We start from the raw sequence: 19,594 nt of genomic DNA on the forward strand, positions 1-19,594 counted from the left end.
CACGGCAGCACCAGATCCTGAACCCACTGACGAGGCCAGGGATTGAACCTGCAACTTCATGGTTCCTAGTCAGGTTCGTTAACCCCTGAGCCACAATGGGAACTCCTAAGATAAAACATCTTAATCGGCAGCTCGGATACCCTCTGGGCTGTGTGGGATCCAGAATGTGTAAAGGGCCTCCTTGGGTTCCATGCTGGCTTGTCTGCTCTTCTGCCTCAGCCAGGAGCAAACAGAGAGCTGAGAGGATTACAACCTCATGAAACCCAGGTCATGCTCAGATCTTGGGCGGCCGCCCTCTTAACTTTCTCCTCTTTGTTCCCTCAGACCCCTTCTAGTGCTAAGATGGGGAAAGGAATTCTGATTAGTTGCAGCCTCCACAAGGTGCCAGGCAATATACTGATATTTCATTTGCACAGTGTCCACATGAAATATTGGTATCCTTTGTGAAGGGGAAAAACCTAGTTCACAGAGGGAAAATAACCTCCCAAGGTCACACAGCTGGCGTGTGAGCATTTGGAGCTGAACTGTGTCTGACCTCACATCTTTGATTTTTGTTTCCCACACTGCATATTCCTATAGGGGATCTGCCAAAGTCTTATGCTTCTTTGCACCCCTCCTCTGTATCCTATGCATATTCATATTAATTCATCTTGATTGCAACTCACAGAAGCCTACTCAGATTAGCTTAAGCAAATGGAGGAATTTATCATAAGAATACTGGTGTCTCACAGAGTACACAAGCGGGAGCATAGGGGACTAATCAGGGCCTTGAATGCCATGTAGACTCTCCTTCTGTTATATGAGATTCTGTGTGTTTTCTTCAGTCTTAGTCTTATTAACTTATATTCGTTTACTCAAACAAATTATAAATAAATGATTGCTGGCACCTCTAGTTTATGTATGATTATATTATGTGAATGGAGAAGACCTTATTTTTTTCTCCCTTCTTCTCAACCCCCTCTACCTTCTATGTTCTTAGGGATGAATTGGCTTGGGTACGGCTTGTATCCAACACTAGCCCACTCATCTGTGTTTAAAGGCTGGGATTAACGTTGGACCAAAATGGTGACTTCTCTTGCAACTTCATGGGTAAAGGGAGGAGGAAGTGATCTCAGAAATGTGAGTGGGAAATTCCGGAAGTTTGTGGTCGTACAGGATAGAATACCTAATAGTTCTCCTTTATAACAAATATTGCCACTGTACTGCCTCATTAAGCAGATCCAGTGAATTACATGCAAAACATGTAGAACAGGGTATTGATGTAAATATTCAATAAATACAGAACGTTTTTGTTTTAATTCATTGAGTATTTACATCAGCTTCCTAATGATATAAATATATAACACACACACACACACACACACACACACACACACACACACACACACACACACACACACACACACACACATACTGGAGTTCCCATTGTGGCTCAGTGGGTTAAGAACCCTACACAGTGTCCTGAGGATGTGGGTTCCATCCCTGGCCTTGGTCAGTGTGTTAAGGATCTGGCATTGCTGTGCTGCAAGCTGTTGTGTAGGTCGAAGTTGCATCTTGGATATGGCATTGGTGTGGCTGTGGCGTAAGCCTGCAGCAGCAGCTCTGATTCGATCCCTAGCAAGGAAATTTCCAAATGCTGTAGGTGTAGCCGTTAAAAAAAAATACATCATTTTAAAGATTTTTTCTCATTTTAGGTTATTAGAAGATATTGAATATAATTCCCTATGCTATACAGGAGGTCTTTATTGGTTATCTATTTTATATACAGTATTTATATTTATATTTTATATTTTATATACAGTAGTATATATCTGTTAATCCCAAACTCATAATTTAGCCTCCCCCTTTCCCTTCGGTAACCATAAATTTGTTTCTATGTGAGTCTGTTTCTGTTTTGTAAATAAGTTCATTTTTTTAGATTCCATACATAAATGACATCATATGCCATTTGTCTTTGTCTGACTTACTTCACTTAATATGATAATATCTAGGTCCACCCATATTGCTGCAGATAGCATTATTTCATTCTTTTTTATACAATATTACATACCACACCTTTATCCATTCATCTATCAATGGACACTTAGGTTGCTTCCGTGTGTTGGCTATTGTAAATAGTGCTGCTATGAACATTTGGGTGCATGTATCTTTTCAAGTTAGATTTTTTTGTCTGTTTCTGATATAAGCCCAGGAGTGAGAGTGAGATACGTTGGATCATATGGTAACTCTGTTTTTAGTTTAAGGAAATTCCATACTCTTCTCCATAGTGGCTGCACCAAAAGTACAGAAGGTTTTTCTTTGAGTTTTGAAGTGGAAAACAGAATGAGTTGTCATTTGGAGAGAAGAAATCAGTGCACGAACTCAAGGGGACATGGATAAAAGGTCATCGAATTTTTAGAATCACAATTGGTGTGTGCTTTTCTTTAAGGCAGAGGTCCTTTGGTTACAGGGAGACTCAAAGTGTTTGCAGGGTTTTTCTTTTTCTTTTTTTTTTTTTTTTTTTTTTTTTTTGCCTTTCACTTAACACCCTGTTCTTAACCATGGATGCACATGTGTATTTTTAAAGCAGTAAAAATACTGATACTTGAGTAACACCTCTAGGAATGCTGATTCATTTGGCCTGGGGTGGGGCACGTGCATTAATTTTCCAAAAAAAAAAAAAAATTCTTCTGAGGTGCACCTAATACACACAGAAGGGAGAGCTACTAGTTTAAAGGGAGAAGCAAGTTCCCGTCGTGGCGCAGTGGTTAACGAATCCGACTAGGAACCATGAGGTTGCGGGTTCAGTCCCTGCCCTTGCCCAGTGGGTTAACGATCCAGCGTTGCCGTGAGCTGTGGTGTAGGTTGCAGACGTGGCTCGGGTCCTGCGTTGCTGTGGCTCTGGCGTAGGCCGGTGGCTACAGCTCCGATTCGACCCCTAGCCTGGGAACCTCCATATGCCGCGGGAGCGGCCCAAGAAATGGCAAAAAGACAAAAAAATAAATAAATAAAAAATAAAGGGAGAAGCAGTTGCCTGAGGGTTTGCGCCTATTCCAAGAAGATGCTAAATCCCTAAAGCCCCATGATCCTAGGCAGGTAAGGGAAGGGTCTTTTGCTCCAGGTTCACGTGGGCCAGGCTCTGAAGTGATGTCCTCCCCAGGAGAGGCTGTGCTAAAGCCATGATGGGTCTCTTCTGGAACAAGACCTGTTTTGGGGAGTTACAAGGGAAATAAGTGCAGGTGGATCTTGTTAGTGTCAAGTGTATTCCTACAGCTTTCAACTGGCTCTTCCCTTTGAATTCATCATCTCCCACCTGAAATGGCATTAGGGAATATTAGGAAGGGCTCTCAGAGACCAAAGGGGCTGGGATAACAGCTTCACGTGGCCATTCCTGATATACAGCCAGACTTTAAGAACAGAGGAATGTACACTCGCTGCAGTAGCTCATGTCAGGGAAGGCCTCCCAGTCCCAACATTTGTTCCCTCTCTAGACAGTTAACAACCACCTCTCTGGCCACACAAAGTTAATAACAGCACCTTGAATCTGTATGACACTTTGTAACCTATAAAGCTCCCTCACAAACACTCCAGGGTTCCCCAAAGTGTGATAACATGGACCATGGGAGGTGTAGAAGATGATTTTAAGTGGTACACGGAGATTTTTAATAGTTATCTTAATGCCTATTGGGGAAAGCATAATTACCAAGTGAAAAGAGATTACACAGATGTGATTTCTTATGATATAATGGATAATTAAGGTTTTTTCCTCCCCTATTTTGCGAGTTGATGTGAAGAGAAGTGTTCATTTCATGTTGTGAAAGATCTTGTGATGTGCTTTGAGGATGATCAAAGTTTGGGGGTCCCTGGGTTTTTTTCACCGAGTCACCAACAATCCAGAGTCAGTTTGCTGTCACTTGTTCTTTTCTTTATTCTGTGGATTGGGGAATTGGGGCCTTAAAATTCTGATAACTCATTGGCTTTGGGTTTTGTTTTGATTTTTTAATGGGCTCAAATTCACATTTTCTAATTCTAATTCTAGGTTCCTTTCTCCTACTTGACTCTTCAACTGAGAGTCATTGTCTAAACCAGAACCTTTATTTTTCTAGCACGTGAGGAAGGTCTTCATAGAGTCATCCACACTCAGGATTAACAGTATGCATGATTCTAGATGCATAATGGAATGGACTAATTCAGTAGTTCTCTAAGGGTGGTTTCTGGGCCAATAGCAGAAGCATCACCTACGATATGTGCACATCCTTGGACCCATTTGAGAACGGCTGGGTCAGAAACTCTGAGAGCACAGACAGCTGTGTTTTATCAGGCCCATAGTGTGAATCCAAGGCACTCTAAAGTTTGGGGACTATCCTGTGGTTCTCAGCTCAGGGCGATCTTGCCCCCCCTAAGAGATGTTTAGCTGTACATTTTCCATTATCCCGTCTGGGGTAGATGGTGCTGAAGACATTTAGTGAGTAGAGGCTACAGATGCTGCTAAACATCCTACACAGGACAGCCTCCCACAGCAAAGATTTACCCATCCCAAGATGTCACATGTGCTGAGACCGAGAAACCCTGCATCCCACTGACTGACCTTGGCTTGATGAGCACGGTGCTTAGGGTACACTTAAGAGGCCAAACATCATCTGAACATTGTAGCATACTTTGGCCTCTGGTTGACAGAGTAACAGGATTTCCATTTGCCAGTGTTCAGAGATTCACGGCCAGTGGGCAAGAATCTTCTCCAAGCTACCCATAGCCATGTTCGTCATATCTGAAATGGATAGTCAGAGTTGATGATGGAGTCAAGCCCAAGAAACAGAGCAGCCCAAGGAAAATGTACAGGGCTGCTGTCTGGCAAACTCCACCCTTGCCTTCTCTGCACCCAGAACTTTGAACTGTCCCCTGGATGCTAGGATTCCACCCCTGCCAGAATAGAACGCACGGCCAGTTCCTCGATAACAAGGCAGGACCCTGTAAAAGTCAACAGCACTCTGTAGGGAATCAACCCCAGTTTTATTCTTTCTTGGCTGTGTGACTCTGGCAAATGTGTCACCTTCCTGAGCCTCAGCTTCCCTACTTACAAAATAAGGGTGATCATAATTGTAGTACTGACGAGGACTGTATGCCCAATGCAGGCAAAACACTTAGAACAAATGCCAGACCCATAGGACATGCCTGCCACATACTAACTATAATAATGATGAATTTTCTGTATTGTCTCTTTAGGTCTTACATCTTTAAAGCAGCAAGTCTGTCCCCTTCGTGCTCATTGAGAATATCTGATACCTTCATGTTTGGACTCATCCAGCCCCCATCTCCTCAGTCTATCTCAGATCTGACAGTGGAGGCTGCTTTGTCCAGGACCAACCTTTTCTCTTGCCTCATTTCTGCTATGCCAGCTGATGAAGAGCATGCTATGCCCTCAGCTTCTTGGACTTCACCCTGGCCCTGGAAGGTTGGTGTTATTGTTATTAGTGGGGATGGGACAGGTGTCTGACATTATACAAGCTGCTCCCAGTTTCAAATAATACATTTTGAATGATGGGTTATCGGCCTCAGGGAAGATATTTTCAGATGAGGGATAGCTTCGCCCCACCTGGGCAGGCTCTCACTGCAGTTTTCATAAGGTCAGCCTTGCCCAGGTTAATATGGCTTTCAAAATAATAAAGGGGAAGGAAGAATCAGAATCTGTCTGCTTTCATTAAGTTTCACCCTTGCCTGCATATTAGAATATGTATAACTCAGCATCATGTAAAAGGATGGCTGGCCTCCAGGTCAAGCTTGGTACCAAGGAGAAGACTGGGGCTCCTCATTAATGGTCCAGGAAGCAAATGGGGTCAACATCATTAATACCAGAGCATCCCTAATTCATCTTCAGATGATTGAAGTACTGAGGGAGGGACAGTGGGGGAAGCCCTGAACATGTCATTAGGATCAGAGCTGTTCAAGCTTCTTTTTCTTCTATGTAACCTCTGAAAGAAGGGGCTCCCAGCTTAAACCACTGTTGACCTACTGCAAAAGCTTCTTTCTGTCTTTGCATCTGAGCATCACTGTGGGAAGCCTCCTCCAAGTAAAAACAGGAAAAAAAAAGGGGGGGGAATCTTGCACAGATGGCTCTGCAGTCCTCTTGATAGCAGTATCTTCATCTTATATGGAATTATTGGAAAGCAGTTTGAACAGGATTTGGAGTTCAAGGCTGAGGGAGGAGAGAAGCCCGGGGGTTCAAACATGATGGGGGCTCCTATCTGATTTGCCGTTGTTGTTCCAGAGTTCTGTTTCTGGGCCACAGAGTAGCTCCCAGGGTATGTGTGGGCTTTATGCAAAAATAATAAAGTCAACAGCCAGCCTTCCTCCTTCAGAAGGAGTTATTTCTTGAGTGTTTTTTATGAGCTGCCCTAGGAGGAGAGCACTGATGGATGGAGACGTCTATTTCAAAGGTTTGTTTAGTTTTTCAGGGAGAAGTGATATTTTGGTGACTCATCCTAACAACAGTTGTAGGGGGAAATCTGCTAAAGGTTAAGAGCATTTAAACATCAGGAAGATGAAACAGTTAAATGACAGAGTATAGCTTACCAAGCCCCATGCTGGATGCAAGGGCAACAGCTCTCAGCCTTGGCTGTGCATCAGCATCATCCTTGGCACTCAAAAACATTCATAAAAAAAAAAACACAATCCAATGCCAAACCCCAGGCTAATTAAACCAGAACCTCTGGGGATTCTCCCAGGAAGCCACCGTTTTTAAAGTTCCCCAGGTGATTTCAATGTGAAGTCAGGGTGGAGAATCCCTGACCTAAATTGTCAGAGTTGAATAGGGTATAATTTTCTCCCTTGAGAAAGTAAACAGACAATCATGGAAATAAATATACATGTAGAAGACATTAGACGCATTAATAGTAATGGCCACAAGGGATGGGGTTTTTGGAGAGAATGAATAGACAAATCTTCTTTGGAAGGATCAGGGGATACTTCAAGGAAGAGATGATGTCAGAATAATTTTGAGGATAACAAAAGATTTTTTACCAAGTTGGCAAGCAGGGAAGGAGATTGGAGTGGGGGAAGGAAGCTTACATGCCATGCATGCAGGTAGAGAAAAGTCACAAAGATGCTGGAGATGTCTGACCCATAATTATCGGGTATGGAACAATTTGTGCATAATGGTCTCAACACCCAACCCCGATGCTGCTCTTGACTGATGAGAAATCTGTGGCTGGGGAAAAAAAAAATCCTTCTTTCTCTTCAGTGGAGATTATAGTGTGAGAGCTGTGAGCTGGAAGGCAGTACACACATAATGACTTCCTTCCTGGATGCAGGGGTGACAGGGAAGACATTGAATGACAGCCAAACCTTTTGTGCTATTAATATTTTTAACACATTTTAAAAGCATTTAATGAAATCCATGTGGCTTCAAGCCACCAGGATACCAGACCCCTCTTCTTGCCCTTCATCTTTCTCTCACCTTTTCTGCCAAAGCATTTGGCTTTCATGATGACAGGTGGCTTTGAGAACATCTCTTCTCCAGAATGTTTTAGTAGCACAATTGTATCACTTAAATGATGGGGGCATCTCCAGCCTTGGTTCTGGTAGCATTTGCCCATGTCTGCTCGCCGACCAAGGTCCGTAATTTATCAAGGTTGGCAGTTGGGCAGAAGTTGTGGTTCCTCTTGGAGTGGTAAGGTCTCATAGGAACCTTGTCAAAGTAGGCTGGGTAGTACTTGTCTAAGTTGATCCTTTGGTCATGCTCGCCGCTAGCATGACTCTGCTTCCCCCATGCTTCTGGTTCTTGCTGATGTGGCTGTCCCCAGGGCTTCCATGGTCCTGAAGTTGATGGTTCTTCCTTCATCTGATGGTATGTCAGTGACTGAGACAAAGGTGATGTTAATATTTTTGAAGTGACAGCATTTTCCTGAGTGGAGGCTGTAGCATATAGAAACAAAGACAATGGTGATTACAGAGATACAATTTATGAAATCTTGGCACTTGGTACAAATTTCAAAGACATGGTGCAAATTTCGGCAATGGCATTCCTGTTTGGAATACTGCACTGTTCAAACCATATACTATCGCCTGTTGCATTGTGAATAGGCTGATTTGTCATGTGACGTCTTGTCGTTAATGACAGTTAATAGTGGCATTGCCCATAACCATGCTGCCACAAAAGTTACAATGACAACTTAAAAAATATTTTAAAGTCTTAATATGCCCTAAGTGTGTTATCTATTTTTATGAAAACTTTGATTATGTTTTTCCACTTATAATTTTATTCTATTTATTTTATTCTTTTTTTTTTTTTGTCTTTTTGCCTTTTCTAGGGCTGCACATGGAGGTTCCCAGGCTAGGGGTCTAATCAGAGCTGTAGCCACCGGCCTATGCCAGAGCCACAGCAACGCAGGATCCAAGCCGTGTCTGTGACCTACACCACAGCTGATGGCAATGCCGGGTCCTTAACCCACTGGGCAAGGGCAGGGATCGAACCTGCAACTTCATGGTTTGAGTCAGATTCGTTAACCACTGAGCCACGACGGGAACTCCTCTATTTACTTTATTCTTAATGCTCATCAAATGTTTTACTTGCAGTTTTTAAAATGTCTTATTTGCATATTTGTTTACTCATAACAAGGGGTAATATTTTAAAAAATTTAAAGAGATGCTCTTTCTTCTTTTTGTGGTAAATCAGGTTCTTCTAATACATCTTTAGAATAAGAAGGAAGAGTGATGCTACCTTGGGGAAGAGCAGAAGGTAGAATAGAGAACATCCTGGTGAAAGGGGAAGAAGTGGCTGAAGGTTCATTCCTGCTGTTTCAAGTGGAGCAGGAAGAAATGAGTTACTGGCTCAGCGAAGTAGGTGGTGAAACACATGTGTCTTCATCAAACTCTCTGTGATGACATGTAGGGAGGAGAAACCAGCTAGAGAGATTGATGGGGAGATGAAAGCAGAGAGGATTTTTTTCTTTTCCTGTTTCCTATCTGGGTTCTGAGAGGAGAAGGATTTATAAGATGCCCCCTGTGTTAACATAAGGTGGCTATTTCAAAAGCAGATCATGCTGCAGTTAGGGAAGAGTTAGCCTGAGACAGCATCTTTAGCCTCCCTTGTGGGGACTAAACAAAGCCAGATTTTTTTTTCTGAGTTACTGAAGGACCTGGATGTTAGCTAAGAATGCCTAGGAAGCTTGCTTTGGGAGCTCCAGAAGCAAAGTGATCTATGGTAGGGTGCGGTAGGGTGGGCCACCTGCCCTGGGGGCTGAAAGGGAGTGGTCGATATCTGAGGGCTGTGCAGCTGGAGGAGGATTGTGGAGGGACCTGTCACAGGCCCTGACTGGATGGAGAGAATAGAGATCTTAAGTTTGCCTATCATGGGCTTCCACGTGGTCCACTGCCAAGCAGGGTACCCAGAAACCAGTCAGCAAGGGATATCACCATGGAGACCGGAGGTGCCTGGATTCAATGGATGGGCTTGACTGAGTGGATCTGCGGCCCCTCTGTCCCTGCCACCACTCCTGCCTCCTGATCCCCATCTGATGCCCCACTGAAGAATAAGTGTAAGAAGGGGAAATGGAAATGGAAAGTGCCGGGAAGAAGCTAACTCACCTTAAGAGACTGTTTGAAGGGAGTTCCCATCATGGCTCAGTGGCTAACAAACCCAACTGGGATCCATGAGGGTGTGGGTTTGATCCCTGGCCTCGCTCAGTGGGTTGAGGATCCGGTATTGCTGTGAGCTGTGGTGTGGGTTGAAGACACATCTTGGATCCAGCATTGCTGTGGCTGTGGTGTAGGCCGGCCGTTACAGCTCCAATTTGACCCCTAGCCTGGGAACTTCTTTATGCCTCGGGTGCAGCCCTGAAAATCAAAAAAACAAAAAAACAAAGATTGTTTGAAATATTGCATGGGGCAGCATTAACTTAATTGAACTAACTTTATGTTTTCCCCATGACCCCTTGGGGTGAGGATTTGTGAGGATTATCAGGTGAATTCAGGAAATATAAATGCTACATTGTTTTGGAAATCTGAGTATAATGTACAGATTCGTAATCCAACTATACTAGTTTGCAGGACTGCCCCAACAAATCACCATAAACTAGGTGGCTTGAAATACCAGAAATGTATACTCTCATAGTCCAGGAGGCTAGAAATCTGAAATCAAGGTGTCAGCAGTTTGGATGCCTTATGAAGCCTCCGAAGGAACTTCTGGTGGTTGCTGGCAGTCCTGGGTACCCCCTGACATGTAGATTTGTCACTCAGAACCCTGCCTCCATGTTCACATGGCCTTCTGCTCCATGTGTTTCTGTGCGTCCTCTTCTTTTCTTTTTTTTTTTTTTAGTTTTTGTTTTGTTTTGCTTTGTTTCTTTTCTTTTCTTTTTTTTTTTTTTTTTTGTCTTTTTGCCATTTCTTGGGCTGCTCCTGCGGCACATGGAGGTTCCCAGGCTAGGGGTCCAGTCGGAGCTGTAGCCATTGGCCTATGCCAGAGCCACAGCAACACCGGATCCGAGCCGCGTCTGCAACCTACACCACAGCTCACGGCAACGCCGGATCGTTAACCCACTGAGCAAGGGCAGGGACTGAACCCGCAACCTCATGGTTCCTAATTGGATTCGTCAACCACTGCGCCACGACGGGAACTCCTCTTCTTCTTTTCTTATGAAGATGCCAGTTATGGGATTGAGAGCCCACCCTCATCTGATACAACCTCCTCTTAGCTGACCACATTTGCAAAGACTATCTTTCCAAACATTCTGAGGTTCTGGGCTAGCATGAATATTTAGGGACACCATTCGACCCAGTCTACCAACAATGTTTATTTCTTCCTCTCTATCTTGTCAGCTCTAGGAGAGTGGTGACCAGAGGGGTTTGATTCACATATTTGGCACCTCATGCACTACATGTTCTCAGCTTTTATCTATTGAGTAAATGAAAGAAGGGATGGCCTCTATCGGTTACAACTTCCACACCTTCCCTACAGTCCTTCCAGCCATCCCGGACCATTTTGAGACCATCGTGGGTCAAACTAGTCTTCGGTCCCCTTACCTAGGACCTGCATCCCCACCTTTTTCTAGCCCCTCTAGGAAGCTTCTCTAACAATGTGGCTTCAAGCGATGAACAAGTCCCCAAAGATTACTCCCCTCAGCGTCTCAGTAGAGAGTGACTACTGAACTGAGGCTGGATTCCGCCTCCAGTAGGGTTGGTTGAACAAGAGAGGAGTCCTGCCTCTCTGCAAACACAGAGCACATTTACTTCGTGCCTTGCAAGGCTGGGAGAGACCAAAGCCCTCTGAACCCTTCCTGACCCTCCATTAGCTCTGCTCTTTATCTGAGTTGAGGATTAGCCTGGGCAAGACACCTCCCCTGCGAGAGGGAATGTCTTCCTCTTGGAAGACTTTTGATGTAATTAGGAGATTAAATAGGACATAGGCAACTGATGAAAAATGGAGGAAAGAAAGTAAGCTATCCAGTCAGCTATGGGCCTTGTGCCTCATCTATGGTATAATACCTCTTAATTCTTGTGCCTTATTTTGCTATACGCTTACAACAAAAGAGGTTACCTAGGCAGGCTTAGTCAAATATTCGGCACCTACAGACCAAAGTCAATGCAATGACCAGGTGCCAAAATCTCTCAAAGCCCTGCAAACCTGCATTTCCCCTGTTGCATTTTCGTTCCAAAGGCAGATCTAAGTATGGTTAAAATTGGATCCCTCTTCCCATCTTCAACTCTGCCAGCTTCCTCTGATCCATCTCTCTCTAAAATGCTCTTCTTGGCAATGAAACTCAAGGTTAAAACCCAGGTCTTGGAGTCAGACAGAAACAGCTATACCCTCAGTTAATTATTATTATTATTATTATTTTTTTTTTGGCATTTTTAGGACCACACCCACAGCACATGGAGGTTCCCAGGCTAGGGGTTGAATCGGAGCTGTAGCTGCTGGCCTACACCACAGCCACAGCAACATGGGATCTGAGCCACGTCTGTGACCTACACCATAGCTCGCAGGCAATACCGGATCTTTAACCCACTGAGTGAGGCCAGAAATCGAACCTGTGACCTCATGGATCCTAATCAGATTCGTTTCTGCTGTGCTACGACAGGAACTCCCCCTTAGTTATATTTTCAATCAGCGTTCTCAGCCGTGGCTGCATGTTAGAATTACCTGGGGAACTTAAAAATCCTTAAACAGCCCCACCCAACAGTCAGGAAATCACAGTCTTTGGGGGTAGGACCCAGGTAGCAAGATTTTTTGAAACTCTGCAGCCAATGACAATGTACATCGACATTCCAGAACCAGGGACCTCAGACAAATCACTTGTCTTTCTAAGTCTCAATTTGCTCTTCCGCAAACAGAGGTAATCCTTACTCTCTTAGAGTTTTTGTGAAGATTAAATGACAGTGAGTGAAATATGCTTCATACAGTGCCTGAGTTAGTAATCTCTGAATATATGATAGCTGTTTTCATTATTTTCAGTCTCATATTTTTCTCCAATCATTTCTCATGTCTTATTTCCAAAATAAGATGGTAAGTTCTTCCCTAGAGACTGTTACATTTCTTTCTTAAATACTTAAGTTAACAAGTATTTATTATTGTACATCTCTGTATTAAGTGCTATAGTGAAGAGGATTTAAAAATAGTTGAGACAAGTCGTCTTACCTCCAAGAGCTCAACGTGTAATGGGAAAATGTGACGTCATGCACAGGGTTCTAATCCAAAGTGCATTCCATGATCAGCTCTCAATGCAAGTACCCAGGATGTGCATTGGAGGGGAGGGCCATTTATTCTGGTCAGGGTATTTGAAAGCCTTCTCAGCGAAAGCAGAGCCTTAACTAACTGGGCTTTGTGGAATAAATAAGTCTGAGATGGACATCTCCATGCCAGGCAAAGAAGGTGCAAAGAGAACAACTCTTACAAAGGAGACAGAGAACATTGAATTTTTTTTCCCCAGAAATGCAAGCAGTTCATGTCTCAAGAGTGCATTCTGGGTGGGACCACAATGGTAGAAAAATAAAAAAGCACATAGGAAGTTAGAGGCTTGGAAATCTAAGGTAAAGGGTTTGGACTTTTTTGTCTGTTTTATTATTTGAATGCACAGGCTGTTGATATGATCTTCTTGCTACTTGGGGTTGAGTTGTGCAAATCAAGAACAGTCCTGTTTGCAGCATTCCATGAGGACCCAATCACTTAAGGTCCTTTAGCACCAAGCCTAGTCAAAAGAGTATATATTTCCCTGGAGTACCCTGGTGGCCTGGTGGTTAAGCATATGGCATTGGCAGTACTGTTGCTCAGCTTTGATCTCTGTCCTGGGAATGTCCACATGCTGTGGGTATGGCCTCCCAAATTTTTTTTCCCCAAAATGTACAGGATAACTACTGATCAAAATGTGGTCCATTGGGAGTTCCCAACATGGCTCAGCTATAACGAACCCAACTAGGATCCATGAGGATGCAGGTTTGACCCCTGGCCTTGCTCAGCGGGTCAAGGATCCAGCATTGCTGCGAGCTGTGGTGTAGGTCACAGATGCGGCTTGGATCCTGAGTTGCTATGGCTGTGGTGTAGGCCAGTAGCTGCAGCTCTGATTATACCCCTAGCCTGGCATCTTCTGTATGCTGCAGAAGTGGCCTTAAAAAGACAAAAAAAAAAAAGTGATCCATTGTCCAGAAACATCAGCATCGCCTGGTGGTTCATTAGAAAAACGCAATCTTGGATCCTATCCCAAACCTATTAAGTCAATCTGAATCTTAACAAGACCCCCAATGATTGATATGCACATTAATATATGAGAAGCATTGGGCTAGCCTCTTCTCTTGGCATCATCTTTCCCAGTCTTCTCCTAGTTGAACATTTCTCCCTTCACCACAACAGCTTGTATCCCATAATAGTCAATAAGGATGTTAGCCGAAAGGAGCAAATCAGCAAACATAACCTTTACCTCCAATTTAGAAATGTTTTGTTTTTCAGGGGTCTCTTGTGGTAATACCGATTTCTTCTTTTGAGTACTCTTCATGTTTTAACATACAACAGTTACTTATTAATTCTGGAAAAGTCATTAGTAGATCTGGGCATTCTTGCCACCAGTGAACTCTTTCAAAGGCATAAGTGCAATTTCCGAAGTCCAGCAAAAGAGACTATGGGTACATAAATCTCAAGAATCGTGTGCTCTGATTGCATGATAGCTTGTTTGCCAACAGAGAATATTTAAGTTATGCTTATTACTAAGTGTTGCATAATTAAGTTTCCTGGGGTAAAATTATTGTGGTAAATTTCATATATTTTCTTTCCTTTCTTAGAGATTTATAATGTATGCTAACATATTTGAGATTCTATGGTATCCTATAGGAAAGAAGACTGCTTAATTTACTGTTCCCTCTGTTTCACTGCAGAACACACTGAGTGGATGCAGTAATCTCTCATAGAGCACAGTTAGAGAAATTCTGCTCTAGGAAAGAAAGGGAGGAACAGGGTCAGGAGGCATAAAACTAACTGTTAGAAATGCAGAGAAAAAAATGTGGAGAGGAAATTGTGCCAAGATAAACTTGAAATCCATTGCACTTCTGTCCTGTAAGAGGGTACTCAATTAGTCCAGATCAATTCTAATTGACTGAATGCCTTTTAAAGCCTCTCCAAATTTATGAACACATTCTCAGTAAATGGAAAAAATATTAGCCAATTCTGTAGTCAGAACCATATACAATTTCTGGGAAGTGGTATTTTTCTCTTCCTCATACATACCTGTGACCCTGGATGAGTACTTTTCTATGAGTCTGTTTTCTTTATCTCTAAAACGAGGACACTGATTTCCACATAACAGATCTTTGTGAGTATTATTAGATTTGTTTTAAGACAGGCAGTTATGTCAGAGAAATTTAAAATACAAGGAAAAATCACATTTTTTGTTCAAGAAATTACCATTTCTAGTTCTCTTCATTCATCCCAGATTTCCATCAGAAATCATTTTTCTTCTGCTTGAAGGAATTCTTTTAAACATTTCTCCTAGTGCCAATCTGCTTCTGCTGAATTATTTGGATTTTGCATTTCTAAGAAATGATTTCATTTTCATTTTTGAAAGGTTTTCTCACTGGGTATAGAATCTCTAGGCTGACAGTCCCCCCACCCCAAAATACTTTAAAGATGTTGCTCCACTGTTTTCTTGGATACATTGCTACTTACTAGAAGGTTACTGACATTCACATCTTTGTTCCTTTGTATGTAATGTGTCTTATCTCTCTAGCTACTTTTATGATTTTCTATTTATCACTGGTTTTAAACAAGCTAACTATGATACATCTTGGAACCATTTTCTTCATATGTCATGTAATTAGTTTTGTTGAGCTTCTTGGCTCACTGGGTTTATAGTTTTCCTTTATATATATAATTTTTGTCATTATTTCTGCAAGTATATTTTTCTCTTCCCCACCCTTTGGGGTCTCTAACTACACATATATAAATTAAGCCAATGGAAAATGATTGCAACTCACATGCTTTATTTTAATTTTGTTCATTTTTCTTTACCTGCCAGTTTGGAAGATATCTATTGCTATGTCTTCAATTTCACAAACCTTCTTTTGCAATGTCTAATTCTATGTCAATTTCCTCCAGTGTAATTTTCATCTCTAGAAGTTCAGTTTAGGTCTTTTATGTGTCTTCCAAGTCTCTACCTAATATGCTCAATTTTTCTTCTACATTCCTGAACCTATGGGATACAGTTATGACTGTTTTAATATACTTGTTTAGTGCTTCTATCATATGTATCTTTTCCAAGTATGTTTTGATTATGCTTTTCTTCTCATTATGGGTCATATTTTCCTGTATATTTGAATGCCTGGTAATTTTTGTTTGGATGCTAGACATTGTGATTTTAGCTTCTTGAGTTTTAGGTAATTTTGTATTTCCATAAATATTCTTGAGCTTTGTTCTAGGATGTAATTAAGATACTTGGGAATATTTAGATCCTTTTGAGGCTTTTCAGTTTTGTTAGGGGTGACTAGAGCAGGCTTTAGGGCTCATTGTACCCCACTTCCAAGGCAATATCTTTCTGAGTACTTTACCCAATACTGCAAAAAAACTGAGGGTTTCTGCTCTGGTTGGCAGATAAAGGAACTTGTTCAGGCTTTTTGTGAACTCAGAATGATTCCTTATGCTACTTTCAGGTGATTCTGCCTCTAGGCTTTGGTAGTTTTCTCACCTAATGTGTTGATCAATAGTGATCATAGGACTTAAGAGTGATCTTTAGCCCCCCCCATCTCTCTCTCTCTGGCAACTCTCCACTACTCTGTCCTGTTAACTCCTTAATCACCTTGGTCTCTGAATTTACAGCTCCATTTCAACTCACGTCACTAGGCTTCACCTGAATTTCCCAACACTGTGGCCTGAAATCTCTCTCCAGTAGGAAATTGGGACAATTTTGGGGACTTATTTGATTTTTTTTTTTTTTTAATTTCAGGGATCACTGTATTGCACTGCCTGATGTCCAGTATCTGAAAACAGATGTTTCCCTTATTACATCAAGTTTCTTAGGTGTTTTAAGTAGGAATATAAGTCTGTTCCCTGTTACCTCACCTTCATTGCAAGCAAAAAATTCTATATATGAAAAATGCTGAATGCAGGCAGACCATAGATAAGTAGTATCCATTTAATTCTCCTTATATTATAATTTGTGATCTTAAACTTGAGGTCTCCTTCATTTATTCTATGCATTTCTGCTTCTTTGTTCAAAATAATGTTTTGCCTTTCACAACTATGTGAGGATTCCACATGTTAGCAATAGGGTCTCATATCAAAGGCCAATTTCCCTAAAAGGGAAATCTGACAAGGGTCGGATTTCAGCTTATAAGAGACTTTATTTGGCTATAACTACAATCTGGACTATCATTAGTTGATTTATTAGTAGTCTTAATTTATGAACATTAACTAAAGTTTTGTCTTTAACCAAGAAACATGACTAATGTAGTGATGTGCCTCAAAAGTGAACCATGTGTTAAATTTTGCTTTCTCTAGGTATCCATGCCTGGAGAAAATCTAATTGTCTGTGCAGGCAGAGATTAATGCCCCCTAGTGTTTGCTGCACAAATTGCAAGCATAGTGTTATGAACCCATGTGTTAATGAGTTCTACTACAATATTTAGTTCCCAGGTTAAAGTAGACAAAGGTCCTTGATTGCAGAGAAGGTAACCTCTAAACTAATTTTTTATATTGTAAAACCTCAACAGAAAACTTAACATTTCTTGATGAGGAACCCATACAGCAAAACTGTCATTCATCATTTTTGCTTCTTTGGGCTGAAATGATAAAATATAAAAATGATGACTACTACTTAACGAAGATATATTATGTTAAAGCCATCATTCCTAGGCTAAAACAGCTGTACAATAAAAGCAAAAATGAGTAAACAAAGGCATTATTTTCAACACAATGCACTTGTTACATTGTACTTGTCTGCTTGGTAAGAAAGCTGTTTAGAAGTTATAATTTTGTTTAATTGATGAGATTATGAGAATGAATGAATTATTATCACACAAATACAGTGGATATGGTCTTTGGAATTAGGCGAATTAATTTTGTGATCCTAGGACATTAACTTATCTGAATGAGTCTCAGCTTCTTTCCTATTAGTAAAGTAAATAATTAGTAAATAATAATAAGATTCAGCATGATTTGAGCACTTAATATGTGCAGCCATCATAGTAAGGTGAAGTCAGGATTACTACTAGCCTCATTTTACAGGGTGAGGAAAAATGAAGCTTAGAGAGCTCATGTGCCCTAAATCACATGGCTAACAAATGAAGATCTAGGATTCGAACCCTAACTCACAATAGTGTCATGCAAAAATAAGGCAAAATGACACCTGTAAGTGGTGTCTCTGCCTGCACAGACAATTAGATTTTCTCCAGGCATGGATACCTAGAGAAAGCAAAATTTAACACATGGTTCACTTTTCCTCATGGTAATTTCTTAAACTTGAAGATCTAACAATTTTGAAAAATAGTTCTTGGTGGAGAGAATACCTGAGGTCAATGGACAAAGTCAAATGTAGATAGTGAAGAAAACCTTCAGGGTATCTTAGGAATAATATTAATTTACTTTAGGTGGGCCCCAAGCCTGAGGATATTCTCCGATCATCTTCACAGTAACCATATAAGGTAGGCACGATCTTCATCATTTCTTTTTTTTCTCTTCTCTCTCTGTCTCTCTTTTTTTTAGTATGATTATTATTATTATTTTTTTTTTGTCTTTTTAAAGTCGCACTTGTGCCATGTGGAAGTTTCCAGGCTGGGGGGGTGGGGAGCTGTAGCCACTGGTCTGTGCCACAGCCACAGAAACACAGGATCTGAGCCGCATCTATGACCTACTCTACAGCTCACGGCTATGCGGGAACTTTAACTCACTGAGCAAGGCCAAGAATTGAACCCGCATCCTCCTGGATCCTAGTCTGGTTCATTACCGCCGAGCCACAATGGGACCTCCCATCTTCATCATTTCTGTTGAGACTTGTGGAAGATATGCCTACTGTATTTAAGTTCACTCAGTAAGAACTGGGGAACAAAGGCAGTCTTTGGGTCCAGATAATCCAAATCCATAGTTCCAATTCTAGCCATTAAACCACACTGCCTCTTCATAGATTACACAGTATTTTTAACCAGTGTTTTTGCATTTCTGCATTGTATTTTGCATTCAACTATAGGCCTGTGCCAGTATTGCTATAATCACCAAAGAAGATTCTATCCCACTCATGGATGCAACATCCCATTTAAAGTTAACATCTCAGGTTCAAGACAGGTTATGCAAATATTTCAACTGCACTTTCCATTGTGTAATTACCCTCATGCCTGATTTCAAATTCCCCTTTATGAAAACCAATTTGGAGCCAAGCAGGGTTGGACACATGAAATCCGGGAAATCATACGAGAAATCCCCTTTCCTCCCAGGTTTATAGCAATTAAATCCTTGATAATGAATTGCTCATCAGTTCTGCTGATGTTGGAAGTGATTGCCTCTGCAGGTAGCAATCATTTTGTGTATTTGCCACAATTATCAATCCCCTTCAGGATGATTGGAATTTAGCAATAGGGACCAAAAGAGTGGAAGATTTTTCAAGATATGGACTAATATTAGAAACTTGCCCATGAGAAATGATGTCTTTCCACTAATGGAGGTCTCTTAGAAAGTGAGCAGTGGTTAGAAAATGATCAGGATTTCAAGTCTCTTCCTTACAGATTTGAATGCACTGTATAAACCCAGAAGGCTCGATAATTTTAAAGATCTGTTGTGGATTGTATCTTTTCACGACTCTCACAGTTATTATGCTGACACATATTCATTTCTGATATAGGCGTTAAATTATAGGTAATCTTTAATGTTGGTGATGATAATGGGATACATACTTCTCTCCTCCACCCCACCCCCCGGGAAAATAATTTGGCAGCATATATTAAAGCCTGAAAATGTTTATACTTTCTGTCCTTCCATACCTTTTCTGAAAGTCTATCCTAAGGGAAGCAGCAAGGTAGGAAAAGATTTAAACACTCAGTGTTATTTCTAATAGAAAAAGTATTAGAAAACACTTCAATGCTCAATATCAGGATAGTTAAGTAAATTATAGTTCATTAAATGATGGCATAATATGCAGCCATTAAAAATCATGTT

General features: G+C 41.4%; 1 protein-coding gene and 1 long non-coding RNA gene across 7 annotated transcripts in view; one reads left to right on the top strand and one right to left on the bottom strand.

Annotated features, from left to right (window-relative positions):
- The window catches only part of LOC110259931 (uncharacterized), a 563,371-nt gene that overhangs the window by 321,901 nt on the left and 221,876 nt on the right, over positions 1–19,594 (top strand). For 4 of the 6 annotated variants that reach the window (XR_014840782.1, XR_014840783.1, XR_014840787.1 and 1 more), the window contains one exon: positions 5,203–5,431. This is a non-coding gene — a long non-coding RNA (uncharacterized LOC110259931). Of the gene's footprint in view, positions 1–5,202; positions 5,432–8,650; positions 8,815–18,036; positions 18,091–19,594 lie in introns of all 6 variants that reach the window. The other 2 variants (XR_014840784.1, XR_014840785.1) reach the window with 2 other exon arrangements.
- Positions 4,073–19,594, bottom strand: part of SHISA9 (shisa family member 9) — a 545,216-nt gene continuing 529,694 nt past the window's right edge. The window contains exon 6 of the transcript XR_014840775.1: positions 4,073–7,890. The gene's annotated coding sequence lies outside the window, so the exon portion shown is untranslated. The remainder of the gene's footprint in view (positions 7,891–19,594) is intronic.

Source organism: Sus scrofa, chromosome 3 (genome assembly GCF_054392235.1).
Source record: "Sus scrofa isolate SSC_HxYL_T2T_F1_AM1 chromosome 3, Sscrofa_HxYL_maternal_Yorkshire_Landrace_v2.0, whole genome shotgun sequence".
Lineage (NCBI taxonomy): Eukaryota > Metazoa > Chordata > Mammalia > Artiodactyla > Suidae > Sus > Sus scrofa.